This window comes from Hippopotamus amphibius, chromosome 4 (genome assembly GCF_030028045.1).
Source record: "Hippopotamus amphibius kiboko isolate mHipAmp2 chromosome 4, mHipAmp2.hap2, whole genome shotgun sequence".
NCBI classification, from domain to species: domain Eukaryota; kingdom Metazoa; phylum Chordata; class Mammalia; order Artiodactyla; family Hippopotamidae; genus Hippopotamus; species Hippopotamus amphibius.
Window position 1 is genome coordinate 70,959,463 of NC_080189.1, and position 12,231 is coordinate 70,971,693.

The window sequence follows — 12,231 nt, forward strand, 5'->3', positions numbered from 1 at the left end:
TACACCGCTCAGCGTCCCCTGATTCTTACATAGGCCATCTGCTGCCTTGAACCAAAGCCCTCTGCTGAATGAGCCCTCTGGCATCAGGACTCTGGGAGAGAGAGGAGACGAGTGAGGAGCAATTGCCGCCATCAGACTGGAGGCAGCCACACAAAGGAGCTCTAAGGAAAGATTCACCCCAGAGGTAATTTTTGAGACGGCTCTTGAAACCTAAGTAGGGGCATAACGGGAGGAAGCCAGGAAAATTCTAGGCTGTCTGTTGAATCTGTGTCAGATGTTACCATGCGTGTGTAAATCATTTAAAAACTGCAAACATTATGCATAGTGGAAAAAAGACTATTCGAACAGCTCTACAGTTAAGTATATTCATTTCTCTTACCTGCTTATTCACAATACTCAAATATCTGAATGCCTGTCTGCTCCCTATACGAACAAAAAGGAGAGTGACTGTATCCTCAGACGAAGTTGAAACAGTTTTGCCTGTGGATAAAAAAACTTTGCTAATGCTACGTCTGAAGGTCTTTGCTGATCATGTTTAAAAGCAGCCAATTTTTCCAAAGCAGTTATTTCACAATTGTGGAGATAGTTATTTTATGCCTCCTTCTGCATGAGATGGTCTCTTCCTAAGCAGAAAATTTCTAAACAATCTACAAAGGAAATTGTGTTCTTTTAGGCTACTTCTATACATATTTACCAAATCTGCCCTTCTGCTATTTCCCAGCCACTACCAAATCATATCTCCTCATTCTGCATCATTGCCACAGCCCTGCCTCCTGAGCTTGTGCACACCATACCAAAACAAAATGTTAGCACTTTATTTCTGGACACACACAAAAATGTTGTAATGCTTCCTAATTTTTTGCAAGTTCAAGCCACTCCCTAGACCTCAATCCACTCTGTGCAATTTTATATTTCACTATTTCCCACTACATAGGCTTTGCTCTGTTAACACACTGCCCTACTAGCATGGACTTCTAGTTTCCATCTTCATCACTTCACTCCTTCATTGACCTCACCTAGAATTCTCTGCTCTCCACTCCACTCCCCATTCGGATCCTACTCATACTACAAGATTCACCTTAAGCTCTGTCTGAGAGCTTCAAGCGTCCTGCTCTTCTCAATTGGACTTAGGTCCATTATCTACTTAGGCCCAAATATCTACTGGTCACATGCAGATGCTAAGCAGAAAACGGTGACATGAATTGTTTGAATCATCTTAATTAAGCTAGTATGATTTCTGTATAGGCAATTCAGCTTCAGTTACTACCCAATACTAGTCATCAGTACTTCTCCCCATCAGTATAACTCAGATTCTCAAAATAAATTCCTCTTCAGAATCAACTGGAAAGCCTATAGAATAATAGAGATCTGGACCCCTCCCTAAGATTATGATTCAGTAGGTCTGGGGAAAATATACTTTCAAGCAGCTCCACAGGTGTTTCTGGTATCCACCCAGGTACAGGACATTGTTTTTCTAAGGAAGATTCCAGCTGATTGCTTATCGATTGACACATGGAGGGCTCCTTGAGGAGAAAAAGAAGCCACACAAACAACAGGAGACTGGAGTTGACCTATCAATTAAACAAAAAGCAAAAAGTTTTGCCTTTACATATCAAAATTCAGCAGACCCTACATGATCAAATAATTCAGAATAATTACTTTGTTGCCACAGTTACTCAAATTGGCAGAGGTTCCCTATCATGACTGTGCCCAGAATAATCTGGAAACAAATGTATACACAGTGACCCACTGAACCAGAAACTCTGGGAATGGGATTGGGGAATCTACACTTTCATTAATATCCAGGTGATTCTTTTGAGAGAAAGATTTGGAAATCTCAGGCCATCCCAAGTTAATAGCTATATTCCCTTTAGTCAGATTTTGCCCTAGCAGAGCTGCCTGGTAAGTCTCAAGCCAATTCCACTAGACCTTCCTGACATGAGTTCTTCCCAATGGCATTCCAGAAATCCATATTTGGAGTGCTAACGACATAAGGAAGTAATAAACGATTGCTGTGGACGAAGACAAAAATTTGGTTTGGGTTAGCTGAATTCTTTCATCTTTCCAATGGCCATCACAATGATCGCTTAACTAAGCCATTTTAATGTCATGAACATTCGTCTGTTGTTCTAAAATCTTTCCATTGGTCATGACTCCAGTGTATATACCATTCCTCTTGCCTAGAAATAACCTAATATCCTGCTGTACAGACAATAAAAAAAAAAGTAGCTGAAAGGCTTACTTTAAGTGCTTCATAGAGTAAATATCTTAACTGGGTACTCACATCATGAGCTATCCGCTCTTCACATTCACTTGGAGACAGTTTTCTTTCAACTGCAAAGATGACCATTACGAAACTTCTACTTTAATTACAGCACAGGAGACATTTGATGTACACCAACCAACAAAGAAACAGAGTGCTTGCCAGTTGGTATTTTGCCCTTATTATATAAAATTGGAAATGGAAACTGCGGCCTTGATGAAAAAATTGAAATTCCAGTAAGTAGGATTAGTCATACTTTTTGTGTACCAGGGTTAGATTTCAAACGCCAAGTAAAAGTTCCCTGAGCTACTAGTAGAAGAAAACATTCTCAAATGAAAATAAAAAAGAAGGGACTACACATGCTTACAAGAGCCAAAGCAGGGATGAGTAACATTTGACATTTGAAAGGCTGGAAGCTGAGCAAACGGCTTTCTCCCAGAGGAGAAACTTCTCACCAAATAGTTGGCTCATGGTGGTATCTAGCTTTCTTTGAAATAGCAAGCCTAAAATCTTCAGGGAGAAGGCAAATTAATGAAAACCTTTTTGGCTTAACTCCTCATAGCCTGGGAACTGTTGTAATCAAATCAAGAAGCTCCGATCAACTGAGTTTTAAATTAGACCCTGGCCAGAGTAGCAGGCAGGGCAGCAATTGTAACAGATCGCTGACAGGCCTGGGGCCCCTCCTGCTGCCTCACTCATCCCTTCAGTGAGTGTCTGGGGGCTTTTCACTTCCATTCTTAATAAGGTCTCATTTTGGGGAAGTAATATTTGGACCTCCTTCTTTGTTTTATTTATTAGGATAGTCACCATTTTAACTGCGGAAAAATTTTTCATTATAAACAAAAGAATAGGTAGGTAGAAGGATGAGTCAAGGATCAAAAAATCTGCACTGTCACCCACATAATTCAGAGAGAAAGACAGAGAAGCAGAGAGAGAAATAGGGTAAAGCTTTAGAAGTCCTAAGCATTTAATTAAAATAAGACTTATACATGTTCCATACATCTCATAATCCTCCAGAGCAGTGGAGTATAAAGCAACCCTGCTGCAGTATGATATTAAGTTTCTGAAATGCCAATGGCAAAGTTTAGAGTATTTATGTGTTTCTCTTCCAGTCCATCTATGTACTCCAAGTAATCTCTTTTGAAGCCATTAAATCCCCTCACGACTCACACAGAAAATTCAAGTCTTATTCTACTTTTTCTTCTAAATCCTTCTCAATCAGATGAGCAAAAAATACTAAGCTCTCAGTAAACCTGCTGCCTTGCCCGGTTCTGCTCAGTCTGGGTGGCATTTGTTTCCATCCATACATTGGGTAAAAACGAGAACTGATACTGATTGCCCACCTACCTTACAGTCTGACAGTGTCCACGAACCTTCACGGCGGCCCACTGCTCCTTACATGCCTCTTCCTCTTACCAAGTGAGTCTGTAATACATAGCTCTGCACAAACGCTTGGGTTAGTTTCCTAGGGCTACCATGACAAAGTACCACAAAATGGGCAGCTTAAAACAGATTTGTTGTCTCCTGGTTTTTGAGTCTAGAAGTCTGAGATCAAGGTGTTGGCAGGGTTGGTTCCTTCTGAGGGCTGTGAGGGAAGGCTCTGTTTCAGGCCTTGCTCCCTGGTTTGTAATGGCCATCTTCTTGTCCCTTGACATTATCTTCCCTCTATGTGTATGTCTTTGTCCAACTTTCCCTTTTTTATCAGGACAACAGCCATGTTGGATTAGGGCCCACCTTAATGACCTCACTTATATTTGATTACCTCTATAAAGATGCGATCTCCAAATATGGTCACATGTTGAGGTCCTCGGTGATAAGACTCCAATATATAAATTCTGGTCAAAATTCAACCCATAGCAATCCTCTATCCAACCTATACACTAAACACTAATTCCAGGACTTCCCTGGCAGTCCAGTGGCTAAGACTTCACACTCCCGCTATAGTGGGCATGCCTTCGATCCCTGGTCAGGAAACTAAGATTCCACCTGCCGTGTGGCATGGCCAAAAAGAGATCAATTTTTTAAAAAAATTAATTGATACAGCCACTATGTAGAGCAGTATGGAAGTAACTTAAAGACCTAAAAATAGAACTACCATGTGGGACATAGCAATCCCACTACTGGGCATATTACCCAGAGAAAACCATAATTCAAAAAGACACAAAAAGACACCCTAATGTTCATTGCAACACTATTTACAGTAGCCAGGACATGGAAACAACTTAAATGTCCATCAACAGAGGAATGGATAAAGAAGATGTGGTACATATATACAATCGACTATTACTCAGCCATAAAAAGGAACGAAATTGGTTCATTTGTAGAGATGTGGATGGACCTAGACACTGTCACTTAGAGTGAAGTCAGAAAAAGAAATATCGTATATTAATGTATATATGTGGAATCTGAAAAAGTTGGTATAGACGATCTTACAAAGCAGAAATAGAGACACAGACATAGAGAACAAACATGGATACCAAGGGGGAAAGCGTGAGTGGGATGAATTGGGAGATTGAGATTGACACATGTACACTATCGATATGATGTATAAAATAGATAACTAATGAGAAGGTACTGTATAGCACAGGGAACTCTACTCAATGCTCTGTGGTGACCTAAATGGGAAGGAAATCCAAAAAAGAGGGGATATATGTATACATATAGCTGATTCACTTTGCTGTACAGTAGAAACTAACAACATTATAAACCAACTATACTCCAATAAAAATTTTTAAAAAATAAACTCAGAATTTGAAAATAAATAAAAGAAAAAGTAAGACTCAAACAGAAAAACTTGGTCCCCAACCTGATCCAAAAATATTACTAGACATGAAAAGAGGCAGGGAAATATAAACCATAACCAAGAAAAAAAAAATCAGTCAGTAGAAACAGAGATAAAAAACATATCAGAAATAAAAATTTTACTGGACAGAATCAACAGCAGATTAGACACTGCAGAAGAAAACATCAGCAAATGTGAAGTCAGTGGTAGAAACATGAAGCATAAAGAGAAAAAAAAACCTAAATAACAAAAGAACAAAGCTTTAGCGATCTATGGAACAATAATAACAGCTTTAATATAACTGTAATTGGAGTTCCAGAAGGAGAATGAGGAAAAAATGAAAATATTTGAAGAAATAACAGTTGAAAGTACTCCAAAATTGATTAAAAGTATAAACACAAATTTAAGAGACTCAAGAAAACCTAAGAAGGAAAAATACAAAGAAAATCACACTGAAGGAAAAAATCAAATTTCTTAAAGCCACTAATAAAGAGGAAATATTTTTAAAAAGCCAGAGGAATAAAGACACATTAAATATAGACAAACAAAGCTAAGCATATCATAGACTTCTCATCAGAAACTATAGAAACTTATTCTAGTAAGAATTAAAAAGCACGTTAAGGTGCTGAAAGAATAAATGAATATTCACAGGAACCAAAAGTTAAACCAGACAAATAAGTCTGCATCAAAATTAAAAACTTTTATTCATCAAATTACACAACAAATAGAATAAAAAAGCAACCTATGAAATAGGAGAAAATATTAATATTTGCAAATCATTTATCTGATAAGGGGCATCCAGAATATATAAAGAACTACAACTCAACAACAACAAAAATCAAATAACTCAATTTAAAAATCAGCAAAGGACTTGAATAGACATTCTTCCAAATATAATACACAAATGGCAACAAACATATGAAAATATGCTCAAAATCACTCACTGCCAGAGAGATACAAATCCAAAGCACAATGACACATCACCTCACAGCCATTAAGACAGCTGCTATTAAACAAAACAAAAAAGGAAACAAGTGTTGGTAGGTATGTGGAGAAGTTGGAAGCCCTGTCCCAACCCTGTTGATAAGATTGTAAAATGGTACAATTGCTATGGAAAAAAGTATGACAGCACCTAAAAAAATAAAAAATGAATGTACCATATGACTCAGCAATCCTACTTCTGTGTAGATATCTAAAAGAACTGAAAGCAGGGCCTCAAAGAGATATTTGCATACCTACACTCACAGCAGCATTATTTATAATGGCCAAGAAGTAGAGGCAACCCAAATGTCCATCAAAAGATAAATGGATAAATAAAATGTGGTATATACATAGAGTATTATGCAGCCTGAAAAAGAAAAAAAACCCTATCACATGCTGCAACATGGATAAACCTTGAGGACATTATGCTAAGAGAAATAATCTGGTCACAAAAAGACAAATACTATATAATTCTACTTATATGAAATACTTCAAGTAGTCAAAATAATAGAAATGGAAAGTAGAATGGGTTTAGGTCTGGGAGAGGGAGAAAGGAAGATTTTTTTTTTAATGGGTATAGAGTTTTTAATCAGTACAGAGTTTCGAATTTGCCAGATGAAAAAGTTCTGGAGATTTATTTTACAATCATGTAAATATACTTAACACTACTGAACTGTACACTTAAAAGAGTTCAGATAGTACATTTTTAAGAACTTTTATTGAGATACAATTAATAGACAATAAACTGCACATATTTAGAGTGTACAATTTGGTATCCCAATCTCCCAATTCATTCCCCCCCAACCCTTCCTGCTTTCCCCACTTGGAGTCCATATGTTTGTTCTCTACATCTGTGTTTCTATTTCTGCCTTGCAAACAGGTTGATTTCTACAGTTTTTCTATAGTCCACATATATGTGTTAATATATGATATTTGTTTTTCTCTTTCTGACTCACTTCACTCTGTATGATAGTCTCTAGGGTCCATCCATGTCTCTACAAATGTCCCAGTTTCATTGCTTTTTATGGCTGAGTAATATTCCATTGTATATATGTACCACATCTTCTTTATCCATTCATCTGTTGATGGACATTTAGGTTGCTTCCATGTCCTGGCTATTGTAAATAGTGCTGCAATGAACATTGGAGTGCATGTGTCTTTTTGAATTATGGTGTTCTCTGGGTACATGACCAGTAGTGGGACTGCTGGGTCATATGGTAACTCTATTTTTAGTTTTGCAAGGAACCTCCATACTGTTCTCCATAGTAGCTATATCAGTTTACACTCCCACCAACAGTGCAAGAGCATTCCCTTTTCTCCACACCCTCTCCAGCATTTACTGTTTATAGATTTTCTGAGGATGCCCATTCTAACCAGTGTGAGGTGGTACCTCATTGTAGTTCTGATTTGCATTTCTCTAATAATTAGTGATGTTGAGAAGCTTTTCATGTGCCTTTTGGCCATCTGTATGTCTTCTTTGGAGAAATGCCTATTTAGGTATTCTACCCATTTTTTGATTCAGATAGTATATTTTATATGTTTTTTAACCACAGTAAAAGGATAAACAAATGCTAGCCTAGAATTATATACACTGTGAAAATATCTTTAAAAGTGAAGGCAAGATAAAAGCCTTTTAGAAAAATAAAAGCTGAGAGAATTACTACCTAACCTGCACTGTAAGAAGCATTAAAGGATATTCTTCAGGCAAAAAGAAAATGATACTGGATGGAAATCTGTATCCACACAAAGGAATAAAGACTGCCAGAAACAGTAAATATGCTGCTAAATAAAAAGCTCTTATTGCTCATTTGTTAATTTCTTTAAAAGATAATTGACTAAAGCAAAAACAATGTATAAGGATATACATAGAAATAAAACTTGCGACAATAAAAGCATCAAGAATGGGAGGGAGAAATGAAAATATACTGCTTTGAGATTCATAAATTATATGTAAAGTGATATAACATTATTTGAAAGTTGGTTGTGATAAGTTAAAAACCATGCTATAACTCGTAGAGTAACTTCTAAAAATATAAAAGAGGTATAGCTAATAAGCCAATAGAGAAGATAATTAAATCCAGAAAAACTCAATTAATCCAAAAGGCGGCAGAAAAGAGGGAGAAAACAGATGGTACAAACAAAAACAAATAGCAAAATGGTATATTTAAAACTAACTCATTATTTGCATTAAATGTAAAGAATCTAAACACTAATTAAAAGGCAGAGATTGTCAGACTAAATAAAAACTATATGGTACCAAAATATTCCTTTAAAATACAAAAATACAGATACTGTAAAATAAAAGGGAAATAGAGCTACCACACAAAAACTACTCGAGAAATCTGGAACCTCTGTATAAATATTAGAATGGCTGTCAGTAGCTCCATTAGTCAAGCATTACCAAGACTTTTGCCTTACTCTGTTTTACTAGTTTGACTTTGCAGACTCACCTTCTTCCACTCACACTGAAATAGTAGCAGCCTGGCCCAGCCTTAAAACTTCTACCCTGAACCTCCTACCACCTGGTCCATTTTACTTTGAACCAAACCTCACACCACTGCAGGGTCCTATTAGGCCATTCTGCCTTGTCAGGGCTACATGCCTTCTTGGCTAAAGACAGAACTAGCCCCACATTAAGTCAAACTCCATCTATTCCCAACCATCCTTACTTCTCTAGCCCCAGTTACTAAGTTCTGGGTCAAAATCCATGTGGCTTTATCCTAGGTAGCATCTAATCACTGCCATACTCTGTAGAAACATGCTACAGCAGGAATTCGTTTCTGCTTCCACCCCGACGGAAACAAATGAGAGACCATGGAAAGACAGAAGGGCTCTATCCTTTGGCTAGCATTGCTCAAATTCTAACAAAGCTATTTCTACTATTGTGCCCACACTGGTGACCATATTTTACTTATATCTGTACAGCACACCACATTTTTCAGAATAGTTTTAGCTACTTCATCATTTCTAGTGTCCTCCTCAGACTAAGGGTGTAGAGACAGATTGTCAGGGTTTAAACAAAGGGTTTATCATGTATTCGCTTTGTAAATTTTGGCTAGTTACTTAAACGATGTTTTAACTGCTTGTATAGTAGGTGTCTGAAGCCACCTACAGAATAATAGACCATGGATTACAACTCCAAGATTTTCTATGTATTTTGTCACCACTTTTCACCACCTCCATTGCTACTACTCTAGTACCACCTCTTGTCAAGGTTGTTAGTCTTTGAAATGGCTGGCAATGATCCCCACCTCCTGATGTTCACACCCTTGTACAATCTCTTCCCCCTGAGTGTGAGCTGGGCTTTATGCCTTATTTCTGACAAACAGAATGTGACAAAACTAAGGGGATATCACTTCAGCGTTTCAGTTTTAAAATATTTTGACTTCCAAATGAATGCCTGTCCGTCCGTCTCTCTCCCTCCCACTGCACCCACCCTCTCTCTCTCCTTACTCATTTGTTTGCTCTCCTGAAGTAAGCATCCATGTTGTTATAAGCTCTCCTATGAAGAGGATCATATGGCAAGGAACCGAGAGTAGTCCTTGGGCAATATCTAGGGATCTGTCCAATAACCCACAAGGAACTAACTTGCACGTGAGTGAGCTCGGAAGTGAACCCTCCCCTACGCAAGCTTTGAGTTGACACCTTGATTGCATCTTTATGAGATACCCTGAGGTAGAGGACCTAGATAAGCCATACCTAAATTCTTGACTCACAGAAACTGAAATAATAAACGTTCATCGTTTTAAACCAGCAAGTTTGGGGGTGACATTATGCAACAATGGATAACTAAGACACCTAGATGACTGCAATAGCCTTCTAATCGTTCTCCTTACTTGTACTCTTGATCATCCAGGGTACAGTCAGACTTATCAGCAAGCCTGGTCAAGTTATCCCTCAGCTCGATATCCCTCGATGGCTCCCTTTTCTTTGAGAGTCAAAGTCCTTACTTGACGTAAAAGATCCTCAACACCCCTCTGCTCTGACCTCAAATCCTACTACTCACTCACTTGCACCCCAGCCCCACAGCCTTCTTGGCTATTCTCACACTTTCTGAGTGTGCTCACACAGGGCCATCACACTGGCTGTTTCCTTTCCCTGAAATGTTCACCACCACCTCACCCCACCCCCGATATCCACACGACTAACTCCCTTGCTACCTTTAAATATCTGATCAAATATCACCTTCTCAGGGAGGACTAATCTGATCATCTTACTGTAAACTGCCATTTATCTCCACCCCGCACTCCTAATTTCTCTTTCCCCATGATATCATTTTTATTCTTAACACTCATCACCTTCTTAATGCATACTTTATTTATTTACTGTGTCTGTTGTTTATTGGGGTTTTTTTTCCTCCACAAAAATGCAGACTCCGAGATAAGAGACACCTTTTTTTCCTGTTATTTTAGCAAAGGATTAATGAACTATTCTGTGCTCACTAATAATCTAGAACGAGTTTATTCCTGTACAAAGGCTGCTAGTTTTCTTTGAGCACAAAAAAATAGCTACCACAGACTCAAGTCAGATACATTACTCTTTATAATTACTCTTTAACATCAGAGTTTAAGATTTTTGAAGCACTAATGAGCTTTTATAGTGCCAAAGTCTATAGGGTCTATATAAGTCCCCTTCCAAGGGGTTTTTATCACACCAGAACTTTAGAATTAAAAGGATGACGCTAGCTTAAAAACTAAAACCGCTGGTACAAACTAAAAGCTTGAATGACATTTCCGTATTAGATGTAGTAAACAAAATAAAAGCTCACAAGATCACCTACAAGAATAGGTAAGAAAAAAGGATATTTGGCTGCCAAATACATTTTATACTATTACGTACTCGCCTTGTTGTGTGGACGTATGGGATAGTCCTAAAGCATCCTTCGTGTTTATCAGAAACTTGACTGTGAAGCAGTCATTCAATTTCTTTGTTCAGTTTTTATGGGCTTGTATCAAACCTTGATTCTAAAACCAATTTCCCTGCTAACAGAAGCAGGATTCAGCTTGTCAGGTACCCACACATAAAGGCCTCTTTTATTCTCCTCACTTTCTTCTTCGTTGAAAGGCCCTCCCTCAACTGTGGTGAGCAACATGATGCCCAAGGCAGCCTTTGTGTCCGAGCAGGGGTGCAGTATGTTAATTCCAAGTAGGTGAAGCACAACCACCCAGCACTGTGTGTGTTAACAGGCTGCAACGTTTAATAGTCCCAACCTAAGCAACACCTTTGTGTTTTGATACTTGAAACCTGGCTGCCATGGAGCTGTACCTCCACCTCTTGCTCCTCCCCTCCCTCCTAGCCACACAAGCCTGCAGGACGGACACACACACACACACACGGAAGTAACGTGCTTTTCCAAAGCTGCTGCTGGACTCCCTTACACTTTAACAACTGTGTGGCAATAAGGGAAACTGAGTGTTTTATACCTGTTTTTAAGGCTAGTGCAAATGCTTTCTGGGCCCAGCCACCGTAATCTCTCTCACAGACACACACACACGCACACATCTCAGAGGATTTTTAGTTTGACAAAAGAAGGAGAAGACAAAGGCTTGTCCTCAGAGAGAGCTACTTATGAGTGACATCAAATGAATACAACATAAGACAATGGAGGCCACACATTTCTTGGGCTAAACAACTCTTAAGGCCCTGGGATGAGATCCAGGACACTGATCTGGGGACACGCAGGCCCTGCCGACATCACTGACTCAGCTGCACATCAGAGGAATGTAGTTACCTGGATGTAGGGGCAGATATGCCTCGAGAAGCTTATCCCAGAGCAGCCCCTGGCCCCAGAAACCCACAGGTGAGGGAAGGATGGACAGGAGATGAAGATGGGGAAGCACAGGTGTGAGGGATGGGACAGCCTCCATATTATGCTTGGAAACAACAAATCACACCTGACTGCTTGAGAAACCACCAGTCCCAGTAGCTCACCTCAGCCCCGTCTCAGTCTTTGATGGCCGCTGCCCTCCTTGGGGCAGGGATATCACACTTCAGGTTGAACATTCATCTACTCATAAAACATTTATTGAGAGCTTAGTATGTGTTGGGGGTGGAGGCACAGCAGGAAAGCAGGCAGTCAAGGTTCCTGCCCCCCTGAAGCTGTAGGTGCAAATGCTGGAGCCACTCAGCCTGGGTTCGAATCACGACTCTCCCACTTATCAAGAGCGTGAGTTTTGAGAAATTTGCTTAATTTTTCTAAACTTCA